Below are 20,373 nucleotides of genomic sequence, written 5' to 3'. Positions count from 1 at the left end.
TTCACAAAGCCCAGCCTGTTAAGCTCGGAACAGCCAGCTGGACACAGCACACCCACTATTCGCTCTCCAAAACAAAACTGTACCCCCCTCACAGTGCCCCCTACCACCCTTACACTAATTACCGCATGCCAAGGCATTTGCCAAGCAGGCAGCTGTCGGCATGGGTGGCAGAGAGTGGACGAAAGGGGGACTGGGACAACAGGCAGGCGGAATGACTGAGAGAAAGAAAAAGACTGAGCGATGTTACCCTGTAGTGAAACTGCAAAGAAAATCAGAGAAAGTGACCATCGGTTCCATGTCAGTCCCAGGACATGTGCCTAGGCATAGCGCCATCATAATAGATGATCACGTATGTGTGGCTGAGACAGCTCAACCCCATCCTCTCCAGGGGCTATTAGCCAACATTAGGTGTAATTGGGAGTCGTGCCGCACAAAATCAAAGAGACTTGCTGGTTCATTGGTGTAGCAATCATTGGTCATATGTAGACAGTACATAAATGAAGATGGTCATCCGTCTGTTCTTGTGGCTTAAAAAAACGTGATTATAATGTCTAGCTGTTATAATAGTCTGAAGATAAGAGGTAAGATATCTTGTAGTTTGGAGGAAAAAAAAAAAACCTCAACTACCTTATCTTTCTTTCTACAGGCAAATTCTTCTCCACCCTCCTCTCGTTTCCCTACTCCCCCTGGTGCGATCGTACAGAAAAAGGGGATGTTATCAGATGCTGGAGGCTGAGGGTGGATCCAGCTGCTTCTCAGTGTGGATGTGGATTTCTATGTGTGTGTGTGTGTGTGTGTGTAAACCCAGCTGCTTCTCAGCACAGTCAGACTCGCTGGCATCCCTGTGTCTGTGTTGAGTAGCAATGCCGGGGGCAGCTATCTGGGTGGCAAGGCTTGCCGGCTGGCATATGGGTTCCATGGGGAGCCTGTGGGCCAGTCAGACTGCGTGAAGCAGATGTTTTGGAAGTCAGGGAGGAAAAATGGCTCGTGGACTCTCATGTTTGTGGCAGGTAAAGTGTAACCAAAACCTTTTCCCCCACCGCCTGTGTCATTTGCGGAGAGCCAAATTAGTGGAAATTTGAGACATGAATTAGTGGCTATTTGATCACAACAAAATTACTGAGAGACAAAACAATACAATCAGTCATAACACAGGTAAGTGGAATCACATTACACAAATAACAAGCGGTAATATGTGTTGCACAAATGACACACAGTAAACAGACAAGAACGCCTGCCAGGAAGGCGCTTTGAAGCTTTCAGAGGCCCTACCAACCCCACCCCCTTCACCACCCCCCAGTAAATTGTCTCAAATGAGCCCTCTATGATTTATTACATTCAGTGCTCTCAAATTTGTCTGGATATAAATAAAGGCTTAATATACAATCGTGGATGGATATGTACCTGTGTGCTGAGTGGAATGTAAACACCTTTTTGCCTTAAAGCCTCTTCATGTCGCTTCATGTTCTTCAATCCCACGCTCAACCACTCCTGTCCCAAACACGTGGAGCAGCAGGAGGTAAAAGCAGCTCAGAACAGCTGATTCGGTGTGGGCCTCATTGACCATGAGGTTCAAAGCAAGAGGTAGTGGTCTACAGAAGGGTTCAGAAGCTTGCATATATTGTCCCTAAATATTTAGACAATGGCCTCTATAATTGGACCAGCCGAGAAGGGGGACAAGGGAATAGCAAATTAAAAAGCAATTAGAAAGAAGCCTCCTACACCACAGCATGTGTTTGTATCAGTGTGCACGACGATGGGGGTGGCAGGCAAAGCTGATCTTTCAATGATTAGTGATTCAGAGTGGGATAAGGAAACAGTGTGGTCAGAAAGACACCATCAGATAAATTGGAAATCCGTGCCAAAAAAAGTCTTTACCACAGCTCTATATATACACCGTAAAAGCTAATTAGCCCATTTACAAATGGCTGATATCTCTCTCTCTCTCTCTCTCTCTCTCTCTCTCTATGGATTTTTCTTCTGAACTTTACATTATCTTTAAGATCTCAAAAACAAACCTAAGAAAAAACACTGTCTTTGCTTAGACTCCGGCATTAGTGCATTTCCACCTCTGTGATAAATTTAAGCTCTCAATCATCAGCCACATGCAACGCAGGATGCCGCAAAAGCCTAAACAGCATAGCTCCTTCTCCTCCCTTCCTTCAGCGAAAGTAGCTCTCTCTTTTTCTTTTTTTTTTTGCAATCACACTGTGGACATGTATCCCCCAAGGCAGATCGAATGCAGTATGAGATAAGAGAGAGAGCTGTCATGAGAAGGCCTTCATGACTATTGTTTATTCTGCAGTGACTCTGGACATGTCCTTGTCTCTAAAATAAGGTCCGCACCTGTCTTGCTTCCTTTTTGAAATGTGCTGGCTAACTGAGAGGGGAAACAAGCACTGCCCTTCTTTATAATGCTGTTCTGTCATGTTTTTTTTTTTTTAAATTATTTTATTGCTTTTTATATGTTGTAACTACAACACTCTTGATTTACAATTTGATTGACTATTATAATTATCTCTGGTCGGTTATAAAAGACTGCTTGATAATGATTATTGCTTGATGATAGCATCAGGCGCGATGCCTTAAACAGAAATAAAAATAGGAATCAGGGCTTACACTGCCAACCACAAAATGACAGGTTTGTGCTATCTATAAAACTGAATCTCGAAATCCCCATCACTTTGTTTATCTCTCTTTGACATTGTTTGCTAATGTTTATAGTCATCTATTTGCTTATGCATATTGTCATCTAGTGTAACTGGGATTTTGCTGTAGACTGAAGACCTCTACCAAAGTAATGGAAAGGCCAAAATGTAGAGAAAGAAAGGATCTGCTCATGATCCAAAACATTACAAGCTCATCTGTGAGATATGGTGGAGGTAGGAAATATGGCCTGGGTATTTGGGGCTGTAAGACTTTTTGGGGCTGCCCTGAAGATTTCTCTATTTCTTTAGCCCTGAATAATTCTCCACTTGGAGCAGTTTGTCACTACGTAACTGAACGTCAGTAAAAGAAGACGGCAGTGTTGTATTTTATCTTCAGTGAAAGGAGGCAAAACCAATCAGACAGGGGTTACACTAAAACACGTGGTAATACTCGTGTCTTATTGGCTGACAGGTCTCCAGCTCACACAGTCAGTCAGTGTGAATCAGGTGTGTAAACGTCTATATGAGTTCCAAGTTACATGAACACGATATGAGCAGAGCATAAGGACAGATAAGGTACTTTGCATGGTACTGTAGCAGCTAAACCCATACAATGATACCTTAGTTGTTCCTCCCCTTGGATAGTGACACCAAACAAGCCTAGGCTCATGTTAGATAGCTAGAAAGTTTTATACTGTAGCAGTCTTTTAGTCCTGCAAACAGTGACCACACCTGAGGCAAGTTTTATGATAAATTCAACTTTTTGTCCAATTTTCACATTTTTAAGCAATTAGCAGTCACATGCGAGAAAAAAATTGCATGGAAGCATTTTTTAAAAAAGTTTTTTTTTTTTTTTAATGGAGACGAATCTGGGCTCAGCCCCAGATGATTAACAGCCCAGTAATGCTCCTGTTCTACCTCCTAAAACCATGGCAATAGGTGGATTGGCTAAAATAAATTGCCCCTAGGTGTGAATGTGTGTGTGCGTCCTCATGGTGCCCAGGCATCTCATCAAGAATCTATTCCCACCTAATCCCCAGTGTTTCCAGGATTAACTCCAGATGGGCTCTGATTACCATTTGTCCTGATTCACGGTGACCCAGACCAAGCAGTTCCTGAAATTGAGTGAGTGAGACTTCTTTCAAAATTAAAATCTTTTGGTCGTGCTCACCATCAGCATATTCGGTGAAAAAGGGGAACTGCATACAACAAAAAGCACCTCATACCCCACTCTAAAATATGGGGATAGTTCACTAATGCTTTGATTAGTCACATCAACCAGAAACCTGGTTACCTCTGCCAGGAGGTTTTGATGATGATAAGCCAAACATACTTTTAAATCAATTCAGAAATGGTAATGCATGTAGGTAATCTCTACTCCAATTTTGATTAGAAAACCTGTTCACTCAAATTTGACATATAATGGAAGTCTAAGGATAACCATTGACATTTTTATCAATTCTCCAGTACACAAAGCTCTAATCTGTATAATGTGTATAATTCATCCATATTTGTGGTTATAACCGGACAATATTAGGCCAGGCAATAGTCTGATAGAACCAGGTCATAAGGCATGATGTAATGCCTTTAAGTGTTTGTTATGAATTCCAGCAGGACAGCAGTTAAGTAGCAATATGTTCAGTCAGTTAGGTCAGTGGTTTTCAAAGTGGGGGCCGCGCACCTGGGGGCCTCAACAATTTGGTCGGAGCCACCAAGCCCATCCCTCCCACTAGTATGTTTTCTCTTTCTCACTCTCAGACAACCACACACACACACACACACACACACACACACACAATCAATTCCTAATGTAATGTAATGTAAAGATGTAAGATGTAATTATTAATTTAAAAAAAGGGGGGATATATTCAGAAGTCTGTATTTTTAATGTGTTTTAAAGACATCTTGCAAAAGGGGGGCCTCGGTCCCCTGTCGCTTACTACCTAACCTCTGAGTTAGGTAGTAAGCGACACTGATAGATGGATCATCTCTACAGATCCATTTGCAAAAAAACAAAAAACTAAATAAATACTTCAGGGAAGTAAGAAACATCCAGAATATCCACCTCACTGCCCAGGAAACATGCTCTCACCTGTCTTGTGGAATGCGCTTTTCATAGATTTGCATGTTTTTGCCTAAAATTTGAATGGCGACCCGCACTTTCCTTGTTATTGTATAACTGCATTGACAAGGGGGAAAAAAAAGACATTCAATCAGACAGCTCTCTAAGCATCTGATTCAACTGTCTACAAAAGAAAGTCAAACAGACCTCCAGATTAGATGACTGGCTTGGGCAATTTATCCAGACTTCAGAGTAGACAGCTTCTCTGTGATCTATTCATTCCATTTAGGCTGGAACTGTATGGAGTTCTCTCCGGCTTGAACAAATCAACTCAGAGCTCTAGGAAAAGGGAAAGGACAGCTCCCCTCTGAAAAGGCGCTGAAGCAAACAGAGCATCCATCACATCCTATCCAGGCCCATTTTCCAATGACTCAACCCCGGCTCAATTCTATGGGCATTTTTAAACAAAGCAACTTTTCACACATTAACAAGATGCTTTTAAGACATCATGAGGGTTTGGCTAGCTTACAGACCACACTGGCATACCCCTGAGTGCATGCGATGATTCGACAGCTGCAGCAAACGAGTGCAGTATATACATTAAAGTATTTATACTTGTAAAGTGTCATTCAGTGACGGAGACCAGCTCTTCGAAAATCCTGGAGGTAGATTTTAAAGTAAACAGTATCCTCCCAATGTCTCCACATTCCATCAAGCCTCTTTGGTATCAAAGTCGGACACGGCTTTGAGAAATGGCTAGAGAGTGATAGATGGACGTCTTTATTGAACATGCAAGTAAATATTTAGCAAATCGGCGACCAAAATCAAAAGGAGGTCAAGGGAAATAGCGAAAGGTACGTAAAGAAAAAGAACCATGTGAAACACAAAACACACCCGGTTCATAGTTGTACTCTTGAATTTTCAGGTGCCATAGAACTACGGCGGCTTGTAAGTACAAAACAAATTCAGAAACACAATCAAAACTCGTCAGCGAAACCATAAACACAACAGTAAAGCCAAAAACACGAGAGCGAATTTTGCAACATGACAACAATCCCAAAAACATGACAGCAGATTCAGAAACCGGACAGCAAATCAGAAAATGCAAAAGAAAAACCAAAAACACAACAACATGTTCAGAAGCATGACGGTAAATTCGGAAACGCAGCAGCAAATCAGAACACATGACAACAGAAGCAATAACACAACAGCAAATCAGAAAACACAACAGCAAACCAAAAAACACAGCAACGAATTCAGAAGCACAACAGCAAATCAGAATGCAGGACAACAACAAAAACTAAATTTGGGAAACGCAACAACAAATTCAGAAGCACGACAGCAAATTTGGAAACACAACAGCAAATCAGAACGCAGGACAACAAAAAACCCAACAGCAAATTCAGAAACACGACAACAAAACCAAAAATGTGATCTTCAAAATGGAAAGGGTAGGTCCTTACTGAACATCTCATGCTCATTGATGATTAGACATGGCTTATGACTATGACAAGGCAAAAGAATCACACATTTTTAATTTGCTATCCAGTTAGCCTAGCAAAAACAGCTGGATTACCATCAAAACTGGAGAGTGTGAATATAAGGGGTTTTACAGTAACCATCTGGTGTTTCATCTGTTATAGTTCAAATATAGACACTAGTAACATATATTACTTTTTAATAGAATCTTCGTTTTGCATAAGAGGAACGATTTTTTATGTAAATATAATATACAGAATAATGAGCAGCCCAGTTCTATAATTTACATGAAAATGAAAATGTTGTTTCCCATTTGGAAGAAGCAGGTGTTCACACTGTCACTAGCTTGTGATCATATTGGGTCAACAGAATGGCTTTAAACAGAAATTGACCGGGGTGCTAATCACATGAATGCCAAACTCATCATCTACAGTAGTGCTTAAAAGTTTGTCAACCCTTTAAAATTTTCTGTACCTATATCTGAATAAATACGACCTAAAACATAATCAGATTTTCACACAAATCCTCAAAGTAGATAGTAAGTGTCAAACGTATGTGAACTTTTGCTTTCAGTATCTGCTGTGACCCCCTTGTGCAGCAATAACTGCAACTAAACATTTCTGGTAACTGTTGATCAGTCTTGCACATCAGCTTGGAGGAATTTTTGCCCAATACTCAGTCCAGAACAGCTTCAACTCAGGAATCGCATACTTTTGCCACTCACAGATGTGTAATATTGGATCATTTCGTCAATAAATAAATGACCAAGTATAATATTTTTGTCTCATTTGTTTAATTGGGTTCTCTTTTTCTACTTTTAGGACTTGTGTAAAAATCATATGACGTTTTAGGTCATATTTATGCACAAATGTAGAAAATTGTGGCACAGTCATAGTGCAGCAGGTAGTGTTGGTGTGTCCGTTTGTGTCAGCTCCATGTTCAATCTGCTTGCTCTCTGAATTTGACATATTCTCCCGTCTTCCATGTGGGGTTCCTCCAGGTTCTCCAGTTTCCTTCCAGCTCCCAAAAGCATGCTGGTAGATGAATTGCCAATAAGTGAGTGTGCTGTGCCATGTGATGGAGTGTCATCATGTCCAGGGTGTATTCCTGATAGGCACCAGGTCCACTATATTCCTGACCAGGAGAAAGCGGCTACTGAAAACGCGTGAACTGAACCTTTGGAGGAAGGCACTGCTAAGAAAAAAATCCCTTTATTCCTGAAAAATCTCTGATTTTCTCCCTAATTTAATCTTGGCCAACTCCTACCCACCATTTAGGTTTGCCCTATCTTACTACAGCTACAATACAAGAAGTGTGAAGGCGATCATGTGCTTCTTTTAAGACAAGCAAAGCCAGCCAACTGCATCTTTTCGAATTGCTGCTCATGATATATCAAGGGCTGGATTGGCACCCTGTCCAGGGTGTACCCCGCCTTGTGCCCGATGCTCCCTGGGATAGGCTCCATGTTTCCCGTGACCCTGAAAAGGATAAAGCGGTATAGAAGATGGAAGATACATCAAGGGCGGCATAAAACACTCAGAGCAAAGTGTTATTCTGTATACCAACGCTCACAGACAACCATGATTAGCTAGTGTCGCTGTGACTGATAGGCAAGAGAGTATGCTATCTCTCACATCCAGAGAGCAAGGCCTGGCCTCCTAGCTACTGATGGCTATCAGGATTTGAATCCCTAACAATAAATTACTAGCAAACAGAAAAACTCTAGCATATGTTGGAGTCAAGCAACAGAAAAGAAACCATGAGGTAAAAGTCTAGTGTGACTGGGCAAAGTCCTGCCATGTTCTATTGGCTCTCAAGAAAGATGCTCATGAATTCAAGGGCCAAAGTTCAGCTAGATAAAGTCTGTGCAAAGCAAAAATAATTTTTACAAAAAAACAAATGCACATTGTTCACATGTCAGATCCTTTCCTCTTCAGTGAATTGCCTATTCTGTCAGGCAAATTTTCTTTGACCTAACCACTGTTTTAGCTTAAACAGCAGAAAAGCATAATTTTCAGATGTGTTCCATATCTCTGTATCATCATAAACAGCTAAACTGTAGATGTTGGCAACTCTGCCACTGGAATAAAAAAAAACAAACAAACAGTTAGTGTTGTGAGAGAAAATCCTTTTCTGGTCAGCACCCAATCTGATCTGCCCTAACGGAATAGAGAGGTGGCACATTTTAGCAGCATGGAAATATTCCAGGAATGTTGCACTGTTTCACTGGAATTGCTCTTTAGACGTTTTTCCTCTGACCTCAAATAGCACAGTTCTTGCCACCCCATCACAGCAATGTTCAGAAAGATGAAAGACTAACTTTTCAGAGCCTTATTAAAGAAACATTGTAAATCAAAAATCCGGTGCATAAGTTAGTCACGGGATGCCATGACTAGAGGAAACCTGAGAGTGTGTGTGAAAGTCATTGTCTAGAATTGTGTACGTCAACTGGCAGACCCAGCAAAGGACTTCATCGGCTCAAACCAAGCAAGCGAAAAATTATGTAGCAAATCTGAGAGGAAAAAAAAACACGAAACATTTCAGTGACTAGTTTTCTAAGCAGTTCGAATTGTGAAGCTGATACACTATTTTGCGTCTATCCGATCACTTGCATTTAAGTAAATTAGGTAGGTGAAGGTAGCTTATCCGTCTAGATACTAGCTACAAGGCTAGCTTCTGTATGGTCTTCACTACCTGCTTTTATCACAGGAGAAATAATACCATAGCTCTGTTTAGGAGACTGTTCATTTGTAAGACACCCAAGCGAACACTGTAATACCATATTTGGATAAAATCTATTCACACATACCAACTGTTCACCTTTACCAACATGATAGATCAGGCTGGTTCTTCAAATCTGGCCCTCAAAGTCTACTGTCCTGCAGAGTTTAGCTCCAATCTCAAACTCACAAATTTTACAGCAGTATGCTACTATAGAGGACTTATTTATGTCAAAATTTTAGGTTCTGGATTTGAGACTACCTTGTGGGTCTCGAGCTGGAGCTCTGGGGAGGAGGTCACCACATTGACCTCTGACTGGGGCTCTGGTGTTGAGACTACCTTGTGGGTCTCGAGCTGGAGCTCTGGGGAGGAGGTCACCACATTGACCTCTGACTGGGGCTCTGGTGTTGAGACTACCTTGTGGGTCTCGAGCTGGAGCTCTGGGGAGGAGGTCACCATATTCACTTCCGACTGGAGCTCTGGCAATGAGGTCACCATGTTGAGCTCTGGCTGGAGCTCTGAAGATGAGGTTGCCACGTTGACCTCCGGCTGGAGCTCGGCAGGTGGGACCACCTCGTGGGTCTCAAGCTTGAGCTTGGCTCTTGCTCTCTTGTGGAGCCGTTTATGGGTGCACCAGCTGCCTTTGAAACATTCCTGGCAGCAGAAATATGATTCATGTATCCTGAGTTTACTGCATGTTGGACACTGTAGGGTGGCTTCTTTATGGCAGCCCTTGGTCTTGCATGCCTGCATCACCCCTACTGCCGCCCTGTCAGCCTAGCGCTGGAGCTGAGAAGTGGAGGCCGCCCTGTTGATCCACTCATAAAATGTGTGGAACAGCAGATCACGCTTGTTCATCACACTGACTCCCCTATGTAGTTCATCCAGGTTGCAGTTCTTCCCTGGATTCCCAAACTCCTTTAGAAATAATTCCACAAACTGAGTTACATTTGTGAGGGCACTGGACCCTGTACTGGCCTGATGCTTCACCCATTGGTAGGCCGGTCCTTAAAGCCATGACGCAATGAACCCGAGCCACTGACTCTCCGGCTTGGGGTTCACCAGGCTTGAAAAGTACATTTGGCAGTGGAACAGTAACTGCCTCGGTAGTCGCACAATCCATAATTCGGATCCGGAAGGTCTAGGTCAGCCCACTAGGGAAACTGGACAGACATAAATGGTGGCCAGACATCCCTTTGTACGCTGGCATGACAATCTCCTTGCTCTCCTTCTGCTTCCATGTTGAGGTGAAGTATTCTGTCACATAATGGAGGTTAGGACGGAAGCAAGTGCAGGTCAATAGTTTAATCCAAGAAGTACAAGTCCAAATGATCAAGCAGAAATCAATAAATAAAGACAAGCATGAAAATGAATCACATGTAAATGAATCATATGAAAATGAATAAATAAATTAAAAGATAAATAAAGACAAGCAGAGGTCAGGCGATCAGGCAAACAGTCCAAGCACGGCAAGGCAAAAAGACGAGGACAAAAACAAGAACAAAGTCAAAACCAGAAACAACAAACAAGGGATCAATGCTTGATAATGGCAGAAACAAAATGTCACTTAGCGTATACTTCACAAAGACTTAGTGTTCAAACAGTCTCTTTTATGTGTGGTGTGATTGTGTGTGAGATTGGATGCACGTGTGTGAGATTAGAATGAAAGTGAGTCCATGGCGGCCATGTTTGTAGGCTGCAATGCAGGATGGGAAATGTAGTTACTGATTTGCTGTGATATGGCAACGGTCAAGCAACCAATATTGCAATTATTGGACCACTTGAGAAGGAATGAACCACGAGGAATTTTATGTAATTGGACTCTTCAGATTTTAATTGATTATTTGGTCTTGAAGTTCTAACACCAAACCAAGATTGCTAAAGAAAAACTACCAGACAGAATTCGGCTGAGTGAGTATTGACAAATTAATTGGTATGCTCACTCTCAAATGGAGGGAAGAAAGTATGGGATGTGCTCTCGTACACACACACATACTCACCCAAATCCCACGCTTCTCAGTGATGAGTTACACATGAGTTACCTCTGTGATGGGAACGTGGAATTTTTACATGAGTGGGCGTGAGAAGAACTGGTGCACGTTGCCTGGACACTCGTTTTGTCAATATTAGTCCCTGGTCTTCACACTGTCAGTTACATATTTCCCAGTGAGGTTGGTGTTGGCTTTGATTTGTCTTTAGGGATGGCTACCTCCTTGCACAAATGGAGGAAATGAGCTCTGCTTTACTGCACACCCCACTCAGGTTAGCACCACAGCGGCTTCTGCTACAATAGACTTGAGGTGACTGTTTTGACTGAGAAGCTGACTCAGGAACAGTGTTACTACACGCGTAAGTAAACGTGCTAAAGGAATGTGGCCTGGGCAGTGACCTGCATGCCTCGACTGCCTTAGTGCAAATGGATGAAGAAAGAGATGCATTAGACCAAGACTTTAGATGAAGTGTAGTTAGTCAGGGGTAGACAAACCACTGGTATGAGTACCTGGGACAAGCAAGATCTGGGCTGATAGACAAGTAGGTTCAACAACCAAGAAAAAAAAAGCTACTTTCACAACACAATATTGTTAATTTGTTATGTATATATAAACATAATGCACTTCACCATGATATACTATAGCACACATTCTGGTTTGTGGGTAGAATTCTTACTCGGCGGCTAACTTGCATACATGGATGCATGTTTTTTTTTTCAGGATCAGTAACACGCAGATACATGAAATTACTCACAAAAACAAGCAAAAATAAAAAATAAAAAATAGCTGTCATTAAACTCCCCTGCTGCTCAACTCAGTTATCTCACCATTAACTACACTGATCAGCCATAACATTAAAACCACTGATAGATGTAGGGAATAACGTTTGGTACAATGGCACGTGTCAAGGGGTATATATTAATAATATATCTATAAGGGGTATATATTGGGATATATTAGGCAGCAAGTGAACAGTCAGTTCTCAAACCTAATGTGTTGGAAGCAGGAAAAATGGGCAAGCATAAAGATCTGAGCGACTTTGACAAGGGTCAAATAGTGATGACTAGATGAATGGGTCTCCAAAACATGTGGTGTGGTGTCGTGTTCCTGGTATGCAGTGGTTAGTACCTACCAAAAGTGGTCCAAGGAAAGACAACCGGTGTTGGCAGATGAGCCAAGCAAGCTAACTGTACTAGATACGCACACTCACCAAAGACATCACCAAGCTTTATTTTTCTTCACAATGTCTCTACATGCATTTAACATGAGGTTGTATATGATAGGATAAGATAAAGACAGGATTATATGTTTTCTTACCATTTTCGAATCCTGCCTCTGCCCTAAGTGCGTGGAGTCTGCACGCACGTTCTGCCTGTGCTTTGGGGGTTTCCTCCCCCAGTCCAAAGCCTTGTTGTAGGCAGAATGGCATTTCCAGATTGTCCATAGTGAATGTGTGCGTGAATGTGTCCTGTGATGGGTTGGCACTCCGTCCAGGGTACCCCAAGTTCCCTGGGATAGGCTCCAGGCTCCTCTGCGACCCTGTGTAGGATATGGTATGGAAGATGGATGGATGGATGGATGGATGGATGGATAGAACTAATTGCAAGAATTTATGTTGTGAGTAGGGAACTGAAAAATCATCAGACCGCATGAACTATAGGAATAGAGGAATCATACGAGCCAGTCGTTTGTACTACTTTGCTATACACATGTCATACCTAATTTGCATAGAATTGACAAAATCTCATGCTGTAGTTTTGTCACTTGCTACTGTCGCTGAAATCAAGACTTTGTTTTGTGTATTTCTTTGTTACTTGCTATTGTGAACATTGTTTTAGTCATTATTAATGTACTTAACTAGCTGACTTGCTCACCATACAGTATTATGGGGCAGTGGTGGCTTAATGGTTAAGGCACAGGGTTACTGATCAAAAGGTCAGGGGTTCAAGCCCCAGTACTGCCAAGCTGCCACTGTTGGGCCCTTGAGCAAGGCCCTTAACCCTCTCTATTCCAGGGGTGCTGTATCATAGCTGACTGTGTGCTCTGACCAAAGTTTACTGACATGCTGGGGTATGCGAAGAAAAGAATTTCGCTGTGCTGTAATGTATATGTGATAAATAAAGACTCATTATTATATTATGTTAGCAACCGAAGCATGAGATTGGGCACCACATTGGAGTGTCCACTTGCCTGGTCGACTAGATAATAAATTTCTGATTTGTTCACCCCTGTTAGTGAACAACATGCTCAAGGAGAAAGTCTGTTTGCACCTTCATGACTCTCCTGTGATTTCACACAATCCTGAGATGGTAGCGCCTTAGAACTTAGATACCAGTTTTCTTAAATTATAGGCTTGTGCGTAAAGCTGAGTCGGGCTGTCATCCTCAGAGGAGGAGAGATTTACTCTCAGAAATGTCTGCCCAAGGTCTTTTGTTTTAAATTACCTGGGATATCCGGTCTGTCGTCCATCATCTTTTTTTTCCCTCTCTCTATCTAACCTCTTTCATGAGCTTCTCTGCAGATGTAGTGTGTTCAGTAACGTGCGTAACTGTTGTCATTCGTTCTCACACTCATTCGAACACTTACCGTGAGCTCAACTGTGAACTATGTCGCATATAAATCACATTGCAAGCCATCATACATTTATTGAAGCTACAAACCATGCTGACTCTCTCCAGATGCCTAATTAACAATGCCTTCTTTATTCAGCCCAATGCTTAAGGCCGTGTACTGTTTTCTTCCTCTCACATCTACTAAAGCTATTCAATTTCCTCAACACAAACAGTCTGCCTCTTATACTATCCATCCTCATGTGGACAATTAGCATTCCCTCTACAGTCTATTGTAGTTTTTTTTTAAAAAAAAACACACCAAATCCTAATGACTATTATTGTACCCTGCATTACGTATCACGTTCTGTTGTAAATGAAGTATTTAGACAGCGCATAAAATTACAAAGGCCACAGTGTTTCCTTGAGAAAAAGTTCAGGCCACAGGATAGGGAGGCATCCTCCAAACAGTAAAACAGGATTTAAGATAAGACAGAGAAACCCTAAATGACCTAAACCTTTCATTCATTCAAGAAACCGGATGGGTAGAAACCATTTGTGGGGCCTTCGGATTTTTTCCCTCTCTCTCTCTCTCTCTCTCTCTCTTTCTGTCTCTCTGAGCATGACTTCCCTCCTCCTCTCCCTGCAGGTTGATTTTGTCAGCATGTCTGTCGTTGGTTCCCACTTATGGTTTCATGTGATTTCCTATCAAGTCCTAACGACATTAAGCTATTTTTATCAATGGCTGCCCGCCTATTGTCCCTTCTAACCTCAAGCCTCCTGTCTCCATTGCAGAACTGAATGCAGTTCAGTAGTTTATCCTGAGCTTGCAGAAGTAAAACCAGTCAGCTGACTCTCGGCCTGTCTGTGGTGTTGGCGATCATGAATTAGTGTTAATATTAGCAGGAGAAACAAAGAGACAAAGGGAGACAAAACCAGAACTCGACTGTTGCACACAATCTGATGAATTAAAAATGATGCAGAAGTGAATAATAAATAATACAACACATGGTATCAGGTGCAAATAACTTTTTTTTTGTTGTAGCAACAGTGCATTGCCTTGTTCTTGAATCACACAGGATGCAATTACATCAAACTTCTCATGACACACTGAAGTCACAAATAGCATCTACTTTTTATTTTTTGTTCGAATTTGACACAGCAAGCAAGCAACAAGAAGCTATTTGGAATCAAGGTAAATGTTTTCTAAACCTTTCCCGGGAGTGGCCTGCCTTATGGCAAAACACTGTGTTTCAACTTGCAACTCTACCGACTTGGTTTAAGTGTATCGCACCAATGTAAACTGCTCGCTATGAATAAATCCCAGAGACATGATCTTGTGCTTTGAAAAAGAGCACTAAAATGAATGATATTTCTGTTTGCTGTTTGAGTCATGCCTGGGTGGTTTCAGAGCCTCTGGAATTTACTTGCAATTCTCAGTGTAATTGGATCTAAACGCCTTTTCACACAGTTTGCTACCTTTGGGTGCAACCAGTAAGTTATTACAATGGGACCTATAAATGTATTGAAGCTGAATCAAGGCTTATATGACTTGCTTTTAAGATCTGTGTTGTTACAATCCACGGAGTCAGTTATTTATTGGTCAAAAACTGGCATAGAAAGCCGAGATACTGTCACCTAGTTTGAAAAACACATGTAATACATTAAAAATGAACCTGCAATACATTTTCCTATACACACACACACACACACACACACACACACACACACACACACACACAATAAACAATTACTACAAACTTAAAAAATTTCAAGCAAAACTTGTTGCAGCCTGATTTTATGAAAATAAAACAACTATTCAAATGTTATTCTCATTCATTATATTTCTATAATCTATTAGGAGCCATAGAGCATTTTATACCTACACTTTCCATTGACAGGATACATGTGGTCCAAGCAGACATTATTTATAAGCCTACTTGTTTTTAAGTGAGGTTTGGATTAAACCCATTTCATCATACATATAACTGCTTTGATAAAGATGGGTTGTGATTTCCACCAATGTAATAAAATAAAATAAAAAATAAGATAAAATAATAGACCCCTGATGAGACTATATTGAAACCCATTGATTTAGAGAATAGAATGTGATTTTAATAGCAATAATACACGTTTATGCCACAATAATATAAAAAAAAAAAAAAAAAGAAAGAAACAAATAAAAAAAAGCAACAGGCCACATTTATGTCTTAAACACGGTAGGAAATGAAGCAATTGGGTGGATCTTTGTGAAAGTTAATAGTCATACATATCATGTACTGCAATTTTGCAGTCTAGCAAAATTAATACATGAGAATAAAGTCAGCAAATAAGTTGGAAACCACTTTACCAAAGAAAAAGATTATAACAAACAGACAACACGAACCACTTCAGAAAGACATGAATGAATGAAATGGTCCATTGGATCCATGGCCACAACTAGCTATGCAGACACTGAGGTCTGGACCTCAGTAGTCCCGGAAGATTTGGTGGGGTTTTTTGCATGCATATATATATATACACAGGGATTAATGTTAACCATGAGGCACTTGAGGAAAAACCTAATGCTCATCTCTTTCAGTTAAAATGTCGACAAAAGTTTACATGCACACTTTCTTATTAAATACTGGATATAGCATGTTTTCAGAAGTTTGTTCAATGAAAACAATTATAATAACTAGATAAAATAGACTATTAATGGTAAGATTTCTACTCTATTGTTCTTTAGTATACACTCCCTGAGCACTTTATTAGGAACACCTGTATACTTATTCATAAATTATCTGAACAGCCAATGGTTTGGCAGCAGTGCAACACGTAAAATTATGCAGATATGGGCCAGCAACTTCGGGTAATGTTTACATTAACCATCACAATGGGGAACAAAAATAATCTAAGTGATTTTGACCGTGGCATGAATGTTTGTGCAAGACGGGCTGGTTTGAGTATTTCTATAACTGCTATACTGCTATATATATATATATATATATATATATATATATATATATATATATATATATATATATATATATATATATATATATATATGTAACTGCTGTATCATGGGATTTTCATGTGAAACAGTTTCTAGAGTTTACTCAGAATGGTGCAATAAAGAAAAACATCCTGTGAGCAGCAGTTTTGTAGATGGAAACGCCCTGTTGATGAGAGAGGTCAATAGCCAGACTGGTTCGAGCTGACAGAAAGGCTACAGTAACTCAGATAACCACTCAGTACAATTGTGCTGAGCAGAAAAACATCCCAGAAAAACATCAAACCTTGAGATTACAGGGCAGATGGTAGGTTAGAATTTGGTATCAAAAGCATGAATCCATGCACCCAACCTGACTTGTGTCAACAGTCCAGGCTGGTAGAGGTTTGGGCCTGTTCAATCATTGCTTGAATGCCATAGTCTATTTGCGTATTGTTGCTGACCATGTGCATCCCATGGCCACAATCTTCTAATGGCTACTTCCAGAATGATAATGGACCATGACACAAAGCAAAAATCCTCTCAAACTAGTTTAGTGAACGTGACAGTGAGTTCAAATGTTCACCGGATCTGAATTCAATCAGTCAAACACCTTTGGTTTGTGGTAGAACGGGAGATTCGCTGCATGAAAGTGCACCTGAAAAATCTGTAGGTATTGTGTGAACATGGTCCAGAATCTCAAAGGAATGTTTCCAACATCTTTTGGAATCCATGCCACGAAGAATTGAGGCTGTTTTGAAAACAAAGGGAGGCCCTACCCAGTATTAGTATAGTGTTCCTAATAAAGTTCTCAGTGAGTGTAAAGTGTAAAGTTCACTGTGACATTTTGGAAATATTAAGAAAATCCTCTGTATGAAATAGTAATATGTCATCCGTTTTGAGGCTGATAAAAAGCAGTTTCAATAAGAAAATAAATGATATTGCAAATTTCCTATTTTCAGAGTCTAAAATCAACAGGTAGCTGTAACAGTAGTCAGGTTTTATTAAGTCACTAAAAATTAAAGAGAAGCTTTGTGGAAGAAGGCAAGGGTAATATAACAGAGATGAAAAATTAGCAACTGATGTAGTATAATCAGTTGTGATGGTATATTAACTATGAAACATTTCTACTATGTGGACCTCACTAAAATGTTGATCCTGGTTACTGTCCTGATTGGGTCGACTACATTTCTGTGCTGGAATATATACAACATCAGCTGCTCTGGTGACAAAAAGGACAAGTGGAAGCAGTCAGTGGCAAGCATTAACAATTAACAAAAGAAATGATAAGAATAGATTAAACAAACAATAACATAAGGAGCCCAGTGTGGTTGCAGACTGCAGTCACATTCCTTAAGGTAAGACCAGGAGGTCGACTCAAGCAGCTCATTTCCCCAGGTCATCGTCTTTCACAGGGACGCGCCGCATCAGAAGGGCCTCTGCTGGAAATCAGATCCAATCAGATGTTCCCAAGGCTTTGAGAGGGCCGGTAGAAGTCCCCCTATTTGATATTTGATCAGATTTGCCAGGCTCTCTAACCCCCACCACAGCTCAGCCACTCTCTTTTCCCCCTGCTTAATGGGAAGTAAAAGTCAGTAAGCCTTGTGGAATTCAGTACTCCTGTTACATGAGCATGTGCTTGCCGTCTGGACAAGGGCCTTTTTTTGCTCTCTCTCTCCTCCTCCCCCTTTCTCTTGTCCTCTCTCTTTCTCATGCCTATTTCTCTCTTCTTTTTTATCAGTGCACTTAGCCAAATGTCACTGCATACAACTGCATTAATGTGTGGGCCAGGCACATGTCTTGAGAAAACGTTCTTCATTGTATTCACAGTAGTCATATCATCCATTTCTAAAGTGCTACACCCTCAGGTACCTGGCGGAGCATGTCCCTGGCTTGCAGAAGTGCGATGTCTCATAGATTAAATATCTGGTTGAAAAGATTGCATGCCAAAGGCGTTATTCGCAGCTTCGGCTGTGAGAGCAGGAAGGAAAACGGAAAGGTCTTTCCCATTATATAGGTCAGCTGACTATCAACAACAAGTTAAACTCTTCTTGGCTAGGCTTATTATCGAGCTGTCCAAGTAAACACTGTATCATTTTTGTACATAAGATGATCTTTCTTTGTATTGGATACTAAATTCAATGGATATTTACTTGGATACTAAATTCAATACAGTGCATTCATTGTCATGGTTTATAAAAAATAAAAAAAAAAAGGCCCTCAACCCAGTGTAGTTTAGATTTTCCATGAATGGGACAAAAGCATTTCTAATGTTGTAACCAAACTCTTCCATGGCCAAAATGTGAGAACTTCCAGCTGTGGGGCTGAATCCAAAAAGATAGGACAAAGCAGAATGGTGAAATCGGTATACAACAGGATTAACAAATCAGGTTAACCAAGATTGTTGAGAGGTTTTGTGCAGCTACAGAAACATGATGTTTCATTATTGCTGTTGAGCAAAAGCTAATTAAAAGTGCCAACCGCTGTCATCAGATGTTGGATGTGCAGCTGATCTGGATCACTGAATGCACTGATTGCGCCAGATAGTTATACATATCCTTGCATTCCAACCCTTGCCTTCTTTCTCCATTTGTCCCTGATTAGCAAGGCCTTCTCAGGGAAAACTGCCTCTGCATCTCCACACACACCCAGTGATGAGGACAACCTGAAGTTCAAGCAGTCCTGTGCTGGAGGATGCATTACATCATATGCAGCCCTGGACATCCAGACTGTGCGGAGCTTCCTTTAGGTCATGTGAGTTACCTTGGCAAGAGGCACAAGTTGCAGGTTACTGATAGCTTGCTCTGAATTAGCAAAGGTGACCTCTACATCTTTCAAAGCAGAAGAATTCATTATTTAATAGTCACTTTACAAGATCATTCATTTAATCATCTATAATAAGCATTTTCCCACTCGTTTATTTGCTTGATGAAGGACTACAGGTGGCTTCTGCAAAGTGGAGATTTTCTTGGGTGTGGAGAAACTAGGGCAGGCTTTACAATCTATCATAATCATTTTGATAAATGGTGCAAATAGGCCTGCATATACAACCCACAAAAAACCTTTCACTGTGAGGCCAATTCTGGCTGCCTGTGGGCATAAAGTATATAATATTGTTGACCCCTCACCTCACCCCACAAAACCACTTCCTCCAGCAACACTGTGCCACTATTTCAGAGTCACTGGACTGTTTCAGCCACAAGTCCGAAGACGCCTCCCAGAGGGACAACTGGAGTGAAGCCCTTCGTCACACAAGTTGAATAACTTCCGGCCACTTCAATTGCAACTGACGGAGCAGAGTTGAAAGGTCATGGTAGCTGCAGCTCTTCAAGAGCCATGCTTCTCAAAGAGGGTTGGGGGGGTGGATGGGGGTAAGAACCAGATAAGATCAGCCAAACACCCCATGCTGTTATGTGACATATTTGCTAAACCCTAAGTAATTGGCCTATATCTGAAGACATACAAGATGCACAAATACAAGTCAGAACAAACACATTCAAGGTAGACTTGTTAGGTAGGTCTTATCACATTGAAAAGCAACTGCCTTGCATGGGAACGGTATTTGCTCAGAGATTAAGTGAAGGGTACAAGCCAATGACAAGCACTAGTTGTCTTAGGTGGTTAGTTGGTGATACTACTAAAACCTACTTAAACTAGTATCTTCTAACCAGTGTATCAATCAGAAACCTGTTTTTCTTTATAACCCACTAGGAAGGTTAGATTGGTGACCTCTTGCCTAGTGGCTGTTATGAAGGCTGTCACACTGTATTAGAGGTGAGTGAAGAGCTGAATATTCTGGTTGTGGCTCAAGTTTGGTGCATGAGAGGGACTGATTCATAAAGCACACTGGACAGAGGAAGGAAGCATGGCCGCCACCACTGCTACACTTACTTCCTTTTTTTCTGCTCTCACTGTCAAAAACTCAAAACTTGTGAAAGTGGAAAATAACCAT

This window comes from Ictalurus furcatus, chromosome 10 (assembly GCF_023375685.1).
Source record: "Ictalurus furcatus strain D&B chromosome 10, Billie_1.0, whole genome shotgun sequence".
NCBI lineage: Eukaryota > Metazoa > Chordata > Actinopteri > Siluriformes > Ictaluridae > Ictalurus > Ictalurus furcatus.
This window is presented reverse-complemented; position numbering follows the sequence as displayed.